Source organism: Euphorbia lathyris, chromosome 7, assembly GCF_963576675.1.
Source record: "Euphorbia lathyris chromosome 7, ddEupLath1.1, whole genome shotgun sequence".
Lineage (NCBI taxonomy): Eukaryota > Viridiplantae > Streptophyta > Magnoliopsida > Malpighiales > Euphorbiaceae > Euphorbia > Euphorbia lathyris.
The window spans coordinates 42,678,224-42,696,937 of record NC_088916.1 but is presented as its reverse complement, the minus strand read 5'-3'; the positions used below and the strand labels follow the sequence as shown (position 1 = coordinate 42,696,937).

The following is an 18,714-nucleotide window of genomic DNA, read 5'->3' as shown; positions in this document are numbered from 1 at the left end:
TTAGATTTTAATGTTGTTATTGTGGCAACCTTGTTGTAAAATTTGGTAATGTTATGATTTTAATATTGGAATCCCTTGTTGTCGTGTATTTTTTGTTGTTATATACCACTTCTCAAAAATACGTTTAGACTTCGCATATTGAGAAATCTGCGAATTGAAATCATCTAATAACCCAAACACTATCTTCGCAGACTTTGCATATCGTGAAATTTGCGAAGTCATATGGAAGGGAGACAGACGCGACGTAAAATTACAAACATATTAAGGGTATTTTGGAAAAGTCACACAAACATAGTCTATATATGTAATAGGTTGAGTAAATGGGTTAAAAATATAAATGGGTCTCGTATTTGATCCAATTTTGTAATTTTCCCTTTTCAAGCTAACTATTATTGATTGCATCTTGATTACGTTTTAGTAGTTTACGAAGCATAAGTGTAAGCGTATATTGTTCAATGTTATCAGAACCGGATAGGACATCAAACCGGATTGATAATTGAGTCACAGATCACTTGGTCGGATCGGATGGCTCGGATTGGTCGGATCGGGTGATGTAATAATTAAATAAGTAATATTTATATGTATTAAATATATATATAATTAATTTAAAATTATTTTTATAGATTATATATATTCAAGACAAATTATAAACAACTTTTGATTTGTTATTTTTTGTCAACTTGAGACTTAAATATATAACGAATAGATAGAGTTTAGAATAACTTGAAATATGTCAACGTATTCTATGTCATTCGATCTTTTTAATGGTATATTATAAACTCAAAACGGACAAGTGATGAATAAGAAATTGATGCTTAAAGTGAACCACTTATAATAGTTTAAAATAAGATAAAAATAAACTAAGCATTCTTATCCAAGGAAAGAAATGAGAATCTTAACTAGTTTATAAGTAAATGGTCATCACAAGCCTTTAACCAAGTACTAGGGGAAAGTCTCTCTCATGCACGGGGAGGGTACAGTCGAGCCACTATCGGGTTAGGAGCGCACCCGCACGACATGGACGACGCGAATGTCACACCAAAAAGAGCTCTCTTGGGCCGGCCTCCTTTTGCTAAGATTATACATAAACAGTTTATCTTTTTTCAGAAGATTGATTAACCCAGTCAAGATCGGATCGAACTTCCTGTTAGTCGGGTCGGTGCAATTTTGGCCCCTAACGTTTACACCTATGAGTAATTTGGCCCCTAACGTCTAAAATGGTGCAATTTTGACCTTGAGATTGACAAATTAGATCAATTTGAGAAATAATTTATCAAATTGTCTTATCGATCATGAATCTTGTCATCTACACTTCTCATTTGCGTCATTTTATCACTTATTAGTAACAGGTCCCAAACATATGATTAAACATGCAAAAAAAGATTAAAAAATATATTGTATTTTGTACGAGTTGGACAAAAAATTCAAATATCTCACCGAATTTAAAAATATTAATTTTTAATTCTATTATTAAATTACAAAAAATATGAAATCCTTCTTTTAGAATCAGCATACGTGCAATTGGTGCAGAATAAGGAACAAAATGTCTGTATTTTATAATAATTTCCGAAATGGATCCAATTTGCTAACAGTAGGGGTAAAATTGCTCTTGGCTACTAACGTTATGGGTAAAATTGCACAATTTTAAACATTAAGAGTACAATTGCACCATTTTTCCTTTGAGATAAGGTGCAAAAATACCCATAGTGTTTACATCTAGGTGCACTTTGACTCCTAACATCTAAAATGGTGTAATTTTGCCCCTAGCATTGACAAATTGGATCAATTTGAGAAATAATTCATCAAATTGTCTTATTGCTCATGAATCTTGTCATCTACACTTCTCATTTGCGTCATTTTATCACTCATTAGTAACAGATCATAAACATATGATTAAACGTGAAAAAAATTTAAAAAATATACTGTGTTTTGTACGAGTTTGACAAAAAAAATCAAATATCTCAATGAATTTAAAAATATTAATCTTCAATTCTATTATTAAATTATAAAAAATATGAAATCCTTTTTTAGAATCAACACATGCAATTGGTGCAGAATAAGGAACAAAATGTAGGCATTTTATAATACTGTCTGAAATTGATCCAACTTGCCAATATTAGGAGTAAAATTGATATTGGCTACCAACATTAGGGGTAAAATTGCACCATTTTAAACATTAAGGATAAAATCGCACCATTTTAAACGTTAAAGGCAAAATTGTTCCTCACTGTAAACATTAGAGGTATTTTTACACCTTATCCCTTTTTATTTTTATTCATACATACACAGATAAATATAGGATTACACATGTCCATAAACCAAACTAGCTCATGTCTATATACTTTATAGGATGACTTACTCGATATATGTAGTAACATATGTGACTATTTTTGAGATTCAGTCTTAGACCATACCGGATCCTCCACTCCTCTCACCTAGATGTTCGGTCTGTGCTTCCAATAGATTCTTCCTCCCAGAATAAGGATATCATATTCATGGTTATGAGCCTTCAGCGCGCTGAGAGGGACGTTTTGTCCCTATCTTTTTAGCATGATTTACGGTTTATTTTGAGCCAATAATTAAGTTTAATTGCAAAAATAAGTGTGCTTTGAGTAAATAATAAAATAATAATAAAATTTGTACTTTTGATAAATTTCCCTTCCCTTTTTAATATTTTAGAGGAATAAAAAATCAAGTAACCTCGGTGTTCGTAGTCGTGTTTTGCAGGATCGGGATAAAATACGAGATGCAAAGGACATGAAAAAGAAATGGCCGAAATTCCCACTTCCACACGGAGCGTTCCTGGCCTCACGCAGAGCGTGCCAGGTCAACACACAGTGCCCACTGAATTACGGCAGTCAACCTTATCCTTGTCTCAAGTCAACTTCAGTCCATGCGGAGCTTGGAACAGTGAGAAACAGTTGATAAACTCCAGGAGTTCATTTACACGGAGCGTTACCACTTTCACGCAGAGCTTGAATCGGTGAGAAAATATTGCAAAACTTCAGGAGCTCATCTACGCGGAGCTTGGCCAGCTCCAGGCGGAGCGTGGACCGGTCAACATTTGGGGATCCAGTCTTCCAATGTGTGAACTCTGCAACAAATGAAGAAGACCTATTTTACGCGAAGCATGCCTACTTCCTCGCGAAGCGTGGCCTAGAAATTCAACAGCAAATGTGAATCATCCCGAAGATCTCTGTAATTACGATTATGCCCCGAGCTTGATTTGTGTATAAATAGGAGTGCTTGGCACTCATTTAGGCATCCAGATTTTGTGTAATAAAACTCTATGACCTTGAGAGCTTGTGTAATCTTTATGTTACTCCGTCGAAGTTCCGTTCCATCCGCTTTTCCCAAGCTCGAGAGTTCCACCTCTAAGTCCTAAGCGACGACCTTGAGTCCGCTTAGCTAGTTCTAAGGGCCAATTCTTCTTCCATTTTTACTTGTTAATTAGCTTGTACTCTTCCTATGTGCTAGACTTGGTTGTATTCCACATTTACGCGTTCCACAATAATGATATATGATTTACAGTTTCAGTTTTACTATACGTGTTGATATTTATTACTTGCTTTGATACTTATAATTGATTATTGTGTAGGTCGCTTACGAACTCCGAAATCCATTAGGATTCATATATGTGTTGCCCTACCGGAAGTGACAAACCGGAAACCGTATGAATTGACAAACCACAGAACTTAGGAGCCCTATTTTCTTAACCTAAGAATTAGAGTCGCCTTAAGCGGGAATCACGATCTAAGAACCTCATGGAGTTGTTCGATTTATAAATAATCGTCTTTGCAAGAGTAAATTGTTACTCGTATATATATTCCGAAATTTTGTTTGTTGTATATTGTAACTTATCACTTGAAGGAAAATAGACAAGCCTAGGCGTAGCGGAATAATAAAATTTTATCTATTTTATCTATTTCCCTTTTCCAAGATCTGTTAATTGTTATTTTATATAAAGAGGGATAGAATGAAATACCTTTTCTGAAGAACTATCTACAGTTGCAAACGAAGTGCCCATAACTCTTAATCTGTGTATCACGAACAACAAAAGAAACAACACAGAAAAGAATAAATAATCAGTAATCAACCTTTATAATAGCAATCGCAATGATTGCCTCTAACAGAAATCGATACGAGATCAAAGAGAGAGTAAGAAATAATGTAGATTAGCCGAGATGAAGACGGAACGGTTCCTCCTCCTTTCTTATTGTGTTAGGCGAAATATGGAGGCTACAGAGTCTATTTATAGACTTCTCAAAACCCTAATCCTAGTTGTGTTAGGTAATTAATTAATTAGAATCTTATTCGGAATAGGATTACTAATTAGATAATTAAATAAACACTTTATTATTATCTAAATAATAACTAATTATATCTAGATAATATTATTAATCAAATTAATAATTTAATTATTGTTAGGGATAATTAAGTAGAGTTTCAATCACATAAAACTTCTAATTAATATTATCAGATAATACTTTAATTTAATTTATAATCATAATCTAATTATAATTATTAAATCAAATTAATACCCCTATTTAAGTAATGAATTTCGGCCCATATATTGTGTCTCACTAATTTACACTTTCGTCCTCCGATTCCAAGTCCCATATGCGACCCATTAGGTCCTTTATTGCCACTAGCCGTATATATCCTTTGAAATTAATTCATTATGATTAATTCCAACATATATATAACGGAATACCGTCGCGAGCTGTTACTAGCAGAACCTATGATATTCCCTCAGAGCAATTAAGAAGTTAGGTTGATAACTGACGTTAACCTTTCTGCATTAGGTACAGTATAATACGATCCTTCATCAACTATATCCTGTCGGTCAATTCCTTATAACCATGGAACGTGTCAAGGTTATATATAACGAAGAGTCCGGTTTTACTTGTACAGGTTGAATTCACTCTGAAAGATAAGTTAAGTGAAATGTTCATTTCCACTCTTAACTCTATCACCTTGCAAGTATTTCAGTCAATTCACCACAAGCGGGCATTTGGATATATCTCCCACTTATCGGGAGTGACGAATGCTCAATCTGACATTAACTATTCTGCAATTACTTTGTGTGATACCCAACCCTGCTCTCACACACCCCAGGCTCTCACCTGTTGGATCGTGCTCGCACAGAATCAAAGTATCAGACTCCATAATCCAGAATCACTAATTAACGAATGTTTGAGTCTGAGGATTAGTTATACCTACTAATACCAATGAGATGAACAGTTGACACTTTTAGATAAATTAATCCATGCTGTTATCTCAAGTCGGGTCCTAATCCTAATGAACTCCTTCACCGGATCCATGTAACTGTCTAGATATCTAAATACCTAAACCTTGTGAGATCAGTTTTCTGTCTCGACAGAAAACACTGTTACATGCAAGTCTCAACAGTAATATGCCAACCCCTATAACATATTACTTGACTTGGGTTTACTTTAAGTCTATTGGTCTATTATAAAGTACAGTCTCACTTCATGCTTGTATGAACACTTTATAACTACTTAAATAAACTTAGGGTTACTTTCTTTATGAAAGATTTGTGCCTTTATATATATAGTTACATTTTAATGCTATATATCTGATTAAACAAATGATTAAATAAACAATTTATTCATTAATATTTATATCCTAAAACAATTGTCTATAGGACATAAACCCCAACATTCTCCCACTTGGACTAAAGCCAATTGTTTCTAAAACATTCCCATAAGCGTTCGTATGACGATCATGAACCTTTTGGGGTAAGGCATTCTTTTAAATGGATTTATAAGATTGTGCCTTGGTGGGCACTCTTTTAATTCTCACATTTACTCTTGTTGTTATCTCTCGAAAGAGATGGTAACGACTGAGGTAGTGTTTGGACGTATTATGAGACTGCAGGCCCTTAGCAAGAGCAACATCCCTATCGTTAATCTCATTAACAATGTCAGGTACCACGCCTAGTTCATTAATGAACTTGCATTCCAAACTTCCTTTTAGCTGCTTCCGAAGCTGCTACATATATATATATATATACTCTGATTTAACTTACTGGCTCGGTCACGATTTCTTGCTCAGAACTATTCCAGCTAATCGTACCTCTTTCAGAATAAACTTGTATTCCGTAAGATCATCTTTATCTGTATGATGACTTATATCTGAAAGTCTCCAACTTTCAAATTTCATCTCCATATACCCGGAACATATCTTCAGTCATTTTAAGTACTTAAGAATGTGCTTGACAACAATCCAGTGATCATCACTCGGATTGACCTATAATCGACTTTGTCATGCTTAAAGCAAAAGTGATGTTAGGTCTAGTGCAAAACGCTTTGAGCACATTGTCAACGTGTTTAGACTAGGAGGGGTCAAGCAGTCTTCTCAATCTATCTCCATAGATCCTAATCCTTAAGATGTAAGCTGCTTCTCCTAAGTCTATTATGGAGAATTTTATCTGATAACCAAAATTTTCACCAATTGCAGTATAGCTATGTCGTTTCCATTAGTAGAATATCGTCGATGTATAATACTAAGTAAACGACCAAGCTCCCACTAGTTTACATATAAAGGCTCATACGAGCTCCCACTAGCTTACATGTATAGGTTTACAAGAGCCTTCATATAAGTCGTAGGTTCATCGTCTAACACGTGAGCCTCTTCGTCGTCTCCCACTAGAAATCCAAATCTCTTTGGGATTTCATCGGCTCCCACTAGAAATCTAAATCTCTTTGGGATTTGATGAACTCGACCAGACCTATGAGTTAGTAATGTCACCAGTGTCTCATCTTGTGAGACAGATTCGGGTTCCACCATCGCTTCCGCTATTTCAGCTAATCCTTCTTCTTGAACTTCTTCAAGTTCAATCATGCTTTCTACTTGTGTTTCTAGAAGAAACTCTTTCTCTAGAAATACAGTGTTTGGATACTATTACTTTCGATCATCCGAATGATGGAAGTAATATCCTACTGTTTCTTTTCGGAATTCCAATGAAGAAATATTTATCAGATTTAGGGTCTAACTTAATCTGATGCTATGTATTTAACATGTGCTGAACACCCCTAAATTCTCATGAAAGAGAAACTGGGTTTCCTTTTCAAATGAACAATTCAAATGGAATAGAACTTGGCGGTTTTGTGGATACTCGGTTCAAGGTAAATAAGGCGGTTTCTAGGGCGTAGCCTTATAACATCTTTGGAAGAGAGGTTGTGCTCATCATGGATCGTACTATATCTAATAGAGTACAATTTCTCCTTTTCAGATACATCGTGGTGTATACGGAGGAGTCCATTATGAGTGAATCCTATATTCAATTTAGATAATTCAGAAAATCATTAGAAAGACATTCTCCACGACGATCTAATCGAAGTACTATAATATTCTTTCTTGTTTGTTTTTCTACTTCATTCTTGAATCATTTGAACTTTTCTCAAAAGATTCTAACTTATGCTTCATCAAGTAGATGAATCAATATCTGGTATGATCATCTTATGAAGCTAATGAAGTGACTGAACCTTTCTCTTGCTTGTGTTGACGTACGACTTCATACATCTGAATGCACTAGTCTTAGAGTGTCTGATACACATTCTCCTTTATTGCTAAAGGGTGTCATTGTCATCTTTCCTTTAAACAAGACTTACATGTGCTCATTGATTCAAAATCAACCGAGTCTATAAGCCCATCTTAATATAGCTTAGACATGTGTTTCTTGCTTATATGCCCTAGGTGACACTACCACAAGTAAGTTGAATTATCTATCTTTTAAATCCAAATGTAAAAACACCATCCTGACTCTTCTTCTAGAGAGAGTCTAAGTACTTCTTACAGTTCCTCTTTCAATTCCCTTCTATACCATATTGGTGGCATTCCTTTCTTGCTTTTATTGACTTGGTTTTAATGCATTTGTTCTTCTTGGAATCTATAGAATTGGGAAACTTCCTTTTCTCTCGTGAGATCCCTTAATAACAAGTGCTGACATCACTTTCTTAAGATTTAGGCTCAACTATCTTGAGCATATTCAAGATCTCTTCTAGAGAGGTCTCTGAGTTTATTCATCTGTCAGTTCGAGATGAACTTATGAATAAATCTCTGGGAGGGATTGTAGAACTAAGTCGACACTTAATTCATTATCCATCACAAATCCAATACTAGAAAGTTTTGGTGATGTAGTCAATCATCTTGACACAAAGTGCCATAGCTGCAAGTATGATACATCCTGTACGTTCGTCATCTGATTGGTGCTTTCGGTAAACATCAATCTTCTTAACAGGAGCATATCATCAATTGGGTATTGGTGTATCTTTAATACATACCCAATCTTTTCGAACTTCAAAACAATTTTGATGATGGGTATTAGTGTATTTTAATACATACCCAATCATTTTGAATCCTCAAAACAATTTTGAGTTTGCCAAAATAGTTGGTGAATTTTGAACTATTCAATTTGTTATCGGTTAAAATATTACGTAGATCCATTTTAGATATGATTCAGAGTATTTACTTGAGAGTGAGATAGAGTGACGGATGTTATTCATTTGCTTAATTCATTTACAATTTAAATATGTTGGTCTTTTATGTTTTTAAATTGCTCCCACTATTTTACCAAATTAATAACCCTCTATATTAATTCGAAGGATATTCACAATTCCTTTAGTGAGCTAGAATCCTAACTCCTGAAATTTCACCTTGAGTTTACTCAACAAGCTAGTTTCATTCATTAGGTAGATTCATGTAATCAATCACATCAAAACATGTGATTTCTAGATTGTTGGGTTACTAACCACATTAGTAACTCATATGTGTCGTCTATCAATCTCAACCATATTGCCCATTAGGTTAGAACAACATGAGTTTACTCATCCAATTATTCTATCCTAATTTAAGCATTACCCCATATTCGTGAAAAACAATTTTTCGATAATTCAGGTGTTACCATAAGACCCCGAGCTTGAGTTTACTCAACAACCCAAAGGCCCCCAGTACTGCCGGCTGAATTATAATATTAGGAAGGGGCAACCGATTTTAATAACTTGCTTATTTACTTAACTTTTGATTAGTGAGGGATTTTATTTAAAGTCTCATAATCTAACCTAGTCTTGATTTGCTTTAGCATACATCAGACACATACAATTTACATTGGTAATTATGGACATATCATCTAAATTATTCCGTCGAGCCAGAAACGGAATAAAGGGTCAACCCTAGGGTAAATACTAACTATTACATATTTATCCTCCAGGTCCTCCGTCTTTTCTTTGGCGCCTTGATTTACAACAATATTTAATTTATATACTACTTTAGAATACTTCAACTAATTTGAAGGGATTTAGGTGAGAAGAGAAATACAATAGAGAGTAGATAAGGCAGGACACGCAGGTCCTATTTTCCAAAAATACCAAAAGACTAAATAACTATTATAGAGGGTCTAAATATGTCCATAACTCCAAACATGCAAAGATTCAATTAAATAAATTTAATTGGTTGATTACATAAACCCTTTATGTAATATTTAAGTTAATCAAATTAATCCTTTAGATTAATTACATTTTCAATTTAGTCCTTTAATTAACTTTACTATCTAATTAACCTTTAATTAATTTTGTATCATCTATATTTTATCTTAATTAAAGTATATCAAATATAAACTTAATTAGACAATTCAAAAAACAACTATACAAAATATTAATTATTTGTGTTCAATTATTTTACCGAGATTATTTAACGTGTTTAATTCAACCGTATCACATACAAATAATTAAACTTTGTAAAATCAATTCCAGAACACAAAACTTTTAAGACGAGAGATTATACATCATTGTGTTTAATCATTTTACCAAAACCGTTTAAAGTGATCAACTAATATATCAAGTATATTTATTAAGCACAAAACGGTTTGCAAAATCAAATTAAAACACATACCATTACCATATCTTTTTATTAATTATAACAATTAATAAATTCATATGAGCTGATTCGTTGTTCCTAAATTTTAATTTTGTATCAATGAAATAGTTTATCTAATTAACCGTATTAAAACATCTTAATTAGACAACTGAATTCAATCTATACAATTTAAAATAGACAACGATTAAATCATGTGGATTAATTAATTCTATATATATTAATTTTAGTTTTCTGAAAAACCAAAATATTTGAAAAATTAAAACAGAAAATAAACGTTTCGGGGACGAAAACAGGGTTCGTCCCCGTCGCGGATCACATCCGCGACGTTGCCAAAAAGGGCAGCAACATGCCGCCCAATTCTCCATTGTGGGTTGCGCATAGCTACTGTTCGCAACCCACAATCCTTTAATTTTTTTTTAATTAAAATCAAAACTTTAATTTTATCTTTTATATATATATATATATATATATATATATATATATATATGACAGGGCTCTTGTGAGAATCCTTTCCTAGTGAGAACCACCCAAAACTACGTAGTTTTTGGTAGAAAAATGTAGAAAAATTTAAAAAAAACGCTGCTGCTTGGGGGGGTCAAACCTGAGACTCTATGTTTACACTCCACACAACTTACCACTGAGCCAATTGCTTTCCTTGTAATTTATGTCGCGCACTGATTAATATACCATTGCCCTTTTAGCTTCTATTGTTTAATTTTGATGCATGCACTTATTAATATCGATTAAATATGCATAATAATAAATTATTAATAGAAAAAAAAAGAAATGTGCATAATAATGAATTATTAATAGAAAAAAAATCTAAGAACATGCTCTAATTTCTTATTTATTTAATTCATTTATATTCTTGTAATTTATATTTTAAAATGTTAAGGACGATGTTCTAAATATTGTTACATATGTTCTAAATTTTATAATTTGGGTTCTAAAAATTAAGTATAATGTTTTAAAAAAAAGATATATGGACCATTTTTACATTTGTTCTATAATATAATTTATAACTCATATTCTAAATAACATAACGTATGTTCTAAAAATATCAGTAGATATCTCGATCGTTTTTTCATTTGTTCTATAATATAATTTATAACTCATGCTAAAAAACATAACGTATGTTCTAAAAAATATGTCGTACGTTCTAAACTTCATAGTTCGTGTTTTAAAAGTTAAAATATATGTTCTAACGTTTGTTTTAAAAAATATATAGTTTGTGTTCCAAAAATTTAGTATAATGTTCTAAAAAAATCAGTAGATATCTGGATCATTTTTTCATTTGTTCTATAATATAATTTATAATTCATGTTCGAAAAAACATAACACGTGTTCTAAAAAACATAACGTATGTTCTAAAAAATATGTCGTACGTTCTAAACTTCATAGTTCGTGTTTTAAAAGTTAAAATATATGTTATAACGTATGTTTTAAAAAATATATTTTCTTATATAACATAAATTACAAAAATATAAAGGAATTAAATAAATAAGAAATTAGAGCATATTCTTGGATTTTTTTCTATTAATAATTCATTATTATGCACATTTCTTTTTTTTTTCTATTAATAATTCATTATTATGCACTTTTTTTCTATTCATAATTCATTATTATGCATATTTAATCGATATTAATAAGTGCATGCGTCAAATACTAAACAGTAGAAGCTAAAAGGACCGTGGTATATTAAGCAGCGTGCGATATTATAAACAAAAAAGCAATTGGCTCAGTGGTAGTCGGTAACCTCAGATCGCCTACGAGAACTTTTGGCTAGATAGAGTGGTTTTTCTTTTCTTTTTCTTTTGAATCTTGCTGCCTTACCTTGCTTTGCTTGAACTGTCTTAAAGGAAGTCTTCCACTCAGTGAGTCACTTCGTGCCTTTACTAGAATTTATCTGTCTTTCGGTTGTTTTACTTTCACGTAGGTGGGAAGGAGCGGCGCGGATGGATTAAGAAGAAATTCTTGACAATGGGTATCAATCAATATAAAGTCTAGTAAGCCCCCTCTATCTTCTCGACTGTTCTCTCTTGTTCGGCTCTGAACTCCGCATTTCGTAATATGGAGTGTGGATGAAGAGACCCAAGTTTGAATCCCCTAGGTAGTAGCGTTTTTTATTTTATTTTCCTACTCAAAACTACGTAGTTTTGGGTGGTTCTCACCTAAGGTGAGTTCTCACCTAGGAAAGGGTTCTCACTTGATCCCTCCCCTATATATATATATATATATTATAAAACTATTTTATATTTATCTATATAACAATTTCCAATATATATCAACAATTAATCGATTCTAACCATTTCACTTAAATCGTTAATAAAATCAAATTTTTCAGAGATTAATCTAATTAACTCTTTTAACGATTCAAACGGTTAAACCCTTAATCCACAAAACACATATATCTAATATATAACCATCGTTTTAATCAACCGTTTAATTCTACAAACCTTTTGTTAATTAATCGAATCACAAAACATATTAATCTCATCTTAACCGTTTAAATATTTTCAATCTGATTGAAAAACCCTTTTATTTACATATATGAAATAACAGATTAACATAGGCTCTGATACCAATGAAGGAAAATAGAAAAGCCTAGGCGTAGCGGAATAATAAAATTTTATCTATTTTATCTATTTCCTTTTTCCAAGATCTGTTAATTGTTATTTCATATAAAAAGTGATAGAATGAAATACCTTTTCTGAAGAACTATCTACAGTTGCAAACGAAGTGCCCACAACTCTTAATCCGTGTATCACGAACAACAAAAGAAACAACACAGAAAAGAATAACTAATCAGTAATCAACCTTTATAATAGCAATCGCAATGATTGCCTCTAACAGAAATCGATACGAGATCAAAGAGAGAGTAAGAAATAATGTAGATTAGCCGAGACGAAGACGGAACGGTTCCTCCTCCTTTCTTATTGTGTTAGGCGAAATATGGAGGCTACGGAGTCTATTTATAGACTTCTCAAAACCCTAATCCTAGTTGTGTTAGGTAATTAATTAATTAGAATCTTATTCGGAATAGGATTACTAATTAGATAATTAAATAAACACTTTATTATTATCTAAATAATAACTAATTATATCTAGATAATATTATTAATCAAATTAATAATTTAATTATTGTTAGGGATAATTAATTAGAGTTTCAATCACATAAAACTTCTAATTAATATTATCAGATAATACTTTAATTTAATTTATAATCATAATCTAATTATAATTATTAAATCAAATTAATATCCCTATTTACTTAATGAAGTTCGGCCCAGATATTGTGTCTCACTAATTTACACTTTCGTCCTCCGATTCCAAGTCCCATATGCGACCCATTAGGTCCTTTATTGCCACTAGTCGTATATATCCTTTGAAATTAATTCATTATGATTAATTCCAACATATATATAACGGAATACCGTCGCGAGCTGTTACTAGCAGAACCTATGATATTCCCCTAGAGCAATTAAGAAGTCAGGTTGATAACTGATGTTAACCTTTCTGCATTAGGTACAGTATAATACGGTCCTTCATCAACTATATCATGTTGGTCAATTCCTTATAACCATGGAACGTGTCAAGGTTATATATAACGAAGAGTCTAGTTTTACTTGTACAGGTTGAATTCACTCTGAAAGATAAGTTAAGTGAAATATTCATTTCTACTCTTAACTCTATCACCTTGCAAGGATTTCAGTCAATTCACCACAAGCGGCCATTTGGATATATCTCCCACTTATCGGGAGTGACGAATGCTCAATCTGACATTAACTATTCTGCAATTACTTTGTGTGATACCCAACCCTGCTCTCACACACCCCAGGCTCTCACCTGTTGGATCGTGCACGTACAGAATCAAAGTATCAGACTCCATAATCCAGAATCACTAATTAACGAATGTTTGAGTCTGAGGATTAGTTATACCTACTAATACCAATGAGATGAACAGTTGACACTTTTAGATAAATTAATCCATGATGTTATCTCAAGTTGGGTCCCAATCCTAATGAACTCCTTCACCGGATCCATGTAACTGTCTAGATATCTAAATACCTAAAGCTTGTGAGATCAGCTTTCTTTCTCGACAGAAAACACTGTTACATGCAAGTCTCAACAGTAATATGCCAACCCCTATAACATATTACTTGACTTGGGTTTACTTTAAGTCTACTGGTCTATTATAAAGTACACTCTCACTTCATGCTTGTATGAACACTTTATAACTACTTAAATAAACTTAGGGTTACTTTCTTTATGAAAGATTTGTGCCTTTATATATATAGTTACATTTTAATGTTATATATCTGATTAAACAAATGATTAAATAAACAATTTATTCATTAATATTTATATCCTAAAACAATTGTCTATAGGACATAAACCCCAACATCACTACCCGTATCACTTCGTTAGAGTTTGAACTATACAAATCTGTTTCACCCATAGTTTAGGAGTAGTTTATAGTGTCACCAACTCAAGCCTAAAGTATTCACCGCCTAGATAACGAATAGAACCGAGTAGTTTAATACTTGTAGGTATAAATCTCATGGATTCGATACTTGGACTTAACCAGATTTATTACTTGATACGACGGGGTACACTTGTCCCTAAGTAGCAACGAAGAGATCCATGTAGCTAGCGGTCTCTTCGCGCATCACGCGCATAGATAGCATCGCCCGATAAGGACCTTCGACTTTTTGGGAGTCCTTCTTATCAGAATTTAGAGTAAGTTTTCTCCTAGTTAAACTTTTTTTTGTCCTCCCTCTCTTCATAGTCTGGTGGTTGCATACTGTCATCGTAGCAAACGAAACTCTACCCCACGACCATAAGCTCATGTTGTAAGGGGTGGGTTGGTATAACAGCTCTGTAGAGGAGTTGGCAAGTGGTTCCCTTATTGAGGGCGTCTATGGCTACCTCGACGTGCATGGATTTTACACGTGAGGACGTGGTGAAAGCGCGTTAGATATCCTCTCAATGGCTCTGTCGGCCTCTGCTTGGTGTCATTGAGATCAGAGCTGGTTTTCTTAGCCTTCACGACCCTACAAAGTGGGCAACAAATCCAAAGGTAGAGACAAGTCCAGGCCCCACAGCGGCTGAAACCACCTCTACCATGGATGCTTTCCGACCCCCACAGTTGGAACTATGTATTATGGATGATTTTGTCCCATGTTTCTGATAAATTAAGTTTCAAAGTAGTCAACTTTGTCACGATCCATCCCACGGACCATGACCGGCACTAGGGAACGGGTAAGCTCAAGCTACCGGAACCCGTAGCAAGCCTTAATATAATATACAATCAACCTTACCAATAGTCTTAACATAATTTAATATTAAAACCTTCAAAAAGAAACACACACATAATCGTCAAACTGGTACTGCGATCTAGAATATAAATTTTTAACATAATTCTTAAATAGTCATACATAGTAAGATAGATGTGCTGTCCGAAAAAAGAAATTAGGCTGCAACAGACTTCTAGTCACCTGAAAAATTAAAGGAGTCAAAACTCTCATAGTGAATTAATTATATGCAATGCATGAGTAATTTAACATTTATGTCACACACAATAATAATAATAATAATAATAATATATAATATAAGTGATCACACAATATGCTTTTCATAAAATTGTCTTATAAATAAATAGATAGGTGGTTTAATACATGTGTTGGACCCTAAACCTCAATACCCGATCTAATAATCCACCAATAATCAGCATTTCACTCATATCCAATAACTAGGGGACCGAGAATAACTCAAGCGAAGCGACCACACGCCCAGTTAGCTGGAGGACCGAGAATAACTCAACCGATTCCGTACCCAGCCTCACTTAAATCCAAAATCCACATATCATATAGCCCGAGAATATCTCAACTGAGCTTATCCATATATCACAACATTCACAATATTAGTATCATCAATATCCAATAACCCGATAGTACATGTGCGCACAAGGTCCTGATGCCGCTCACCAGGAAGCATGTCCATAACACGTATTTATCCACAATTAATTACGTATAAATTATTATAAACAATAAGACACTTTTATAAGTAAAAATAATACTTTACTTGAAATATCATGAAATCATTTATTATGAATGCAAATGCTAAATTAAAAATGCATAACATATAATTAACTCACAAATTGCTCCTAGCTGGCTGTCCTAGTTTTCAGGTACTGCTGCTCCTCCTACCAGTTTAATATCTAAAAGAGATAATATTATTTTTAGAATCTATATTGGTTTAGGAAAATATTGAATTTTATTTCGTCACGTTTTATAGACTTTCTACCGAAAATTCGACAGAGTCTCCCCTATAAAACGGACATCCTCCTAGTAATGACTAGGGTCAACCATGCAATAAAATACACTTCTATATTAAAAAATATTCAAAGTCCAAACCGGGACTCCATAGACTACAATTTATCAACCCGGTTGGACATCAATCATCCGACAGTTCCATAACTGTCAGTAATTCCAATAATTTACTCCCAAAATTACTCATCATCAAACAACATATAAACATATATACTTATAATCTTTTTTTATAATATCTAAATCAACCAAATTAACTAACCAATAATCTTAAGAGCATAATTAATTAATTATGCTTAGTCTAATCTCCCTTCAACCTTTATTTTTAAAATTATATATTCTGATTTTTTTTATTTAAATGAGGATTCAACAATTATTTTTAACCCAACTTAATTATTTTCCTTAATTTCACCCAACTATATACTTTCGTAATTTATAGAGACTAAACGGTAAGGAATTTGGCCAAAGTCCAAGAATTAATGTTGCTCCAAATAATATTTAGAACATTCTAAAGTTAACCAAATAATTTTTTTACACTTATTTCGTATGTCACCGGAAAATATCACCGATGTTCAAGACCCGCCTATCGGAAAAATTAAAGTTAATTATTTTGAGAAATTAATTATACCACTTTGTTTCTTATGATTCCAGGAGTCTAGAATCACTCTCAAAACACCCAAAATCAACCGAAAAATTAAACTTTGGTTAGATTTCTTACTTTTTCCGGTGTAGCTCCGATTACACCTCAAAACTCCTTGCATGCATCAAAATCTAGTGTATCCATAGGTAAATCGACCCTCTGAGTCCATTTTTGGTGTTAGAATTGCAAAATAATGAACATATGACCGAGAAATAGAGAGAATAGTAAAAGTGACGAATTTTCTCTCTCTAAATGTTTTTTAAAAACTCAAAATCTCACAATAAAACTTACATGTACTTGTAGCTGGAGTTGAGAGCTTCGTTTCGGTGTAAAAATCGTCAAAAATGGTGAAGAAACGAGAGAGAATGAGGTAGAATTAGTATCCTTGTTGTTTGTGTTGAGAGGGAGAAGAAGAGCTTATTCTCCTTTCAAGAATGGAGTTTGCGTATGCAGCTCCATTGATTTAATTAATATTGAGCAATTTCCCTATTAATCCCTACATTTATAATATCTTTTAAAAAATTTCTCAAAAGTAATTATATTTTAACTTTAACTTTTTCTAACTAATTAATTTTAGCAATTAGCTTAAATATATATAATTTGGGGTATTACATTAACTAATTGAGTATATAATTAATTACAAAATCCAACTTTATTACTTTATGATAGGCGATAAAATTTCTCTAGATTTATTCAAAACGACTCAATTTTACTTTTGTCATGGACCACTTAGATTATAACACATATATATACAACAAAAAAAAAATTGAGGAAGTTCGATTTACGAAAAAAAAAAGTAAAGGCAAATTTATTATTCCAGATGAAATTAAAGTTAAAATTTTATATAATTATTTAATGAAAATTTATTTTAAAATATAAGAAGTTATTAGAAAAAATTGTTTTTTTTTGTAGGCAAAGGAAAGAAAAACAAACAAAACACCTAAAAAAAAACTAACCCGGGATTAGCCTGGTAAAGCTAACCCCAACTAGATCATCTGAAAGCATAGAAAAAAGAAAGTCTGGAGGCGACGAGAACGTAGAGACTCCTAACATCCTCACATGGCCCTCAGCAGCAAGGCGGTCAGCAACCCTGTTCTTCTCCCTGAAGACATGTCCAAAGATGATGGTGTCGAAGGAAGAACATAACCTTTTGATCCCTTTTACTAAATTTTGGCTGCTCAAATATAAAGCTTTATTTTCGGAGATAATTTTAACTGCTTCTAGGTTGTCAGATTCCACGAGTAGACTTTTTAACCCAGACTTTTGGCGAGACTAAGCCCAGAGAAGATTCCCCAAAGCTCAACAGTGAAGGAAGATCTCACTCCTAGGTTCTGAGCAAAGCCAGACACCCAAGCACCACCAGCGTCTCTCAAAACCCCTCCAGCCGCAATCCTGCCATCCGACAGACAAGAGCTATCAGTATTTAACTTCACTGTCCCTTCACCAGGTCTACTCCAACCTAATAAATGAACCACATTCCTCTGGCTAGTATTAGATAAAGTATCCTCCTTAAAGCTTTTAATAATAGTATTAATTTTTTTAGAGAAGAAAGCAAGTAAATTAGGAAAGACAATTGCTCCTTCTCCAAAAATATCAGCATTCCTCCACTGCCAAAGCTAGTGACAGACAACGGCAAAGAGAATAGCACCATGCTCCAGCTCAGGCAATAACAAACCCTTAACTCCATCCATAAACCAATCATGACCAGGATATGCCAAGAAATTTGGTAGCAAATAGCCCGAAAGAATTTCCCTCCACACGTTTTTGCTCTTCACACAGTCTCTAAGAGCATGGCAGGTAGTTTCAGCCTGAACTCTGCATCTACTACAAGTATCAGCCTCCACT

General features: G+C 33.2%; 1 long non-coding RNA gene across 1 annotated transcript; it reads right to left on the bottom strand.

Moving 5' to 3' along the window:
- Nucleotides 1-15,271: 15,271 nt before the first annotated feature.
- Nucleotides 15,272-17,295, bottom strand: LOC136235324 (uncharacterized). The gene is made up of 4 exons (XR_010691767.1): nt 17,161-17,295; nt 16,948-17,028; nt 16,058-16,120; nt 15,272-15,398 (listed from the first exon to the last, which is right to left on the bottom strand). It is a non-coding gene; the product is annotated as an uncharacterized lncRNA (long non-coding RNA).
- Between the last annotated feature and the right edge of the window lie 1,419 nt (nt 17,296-18,714).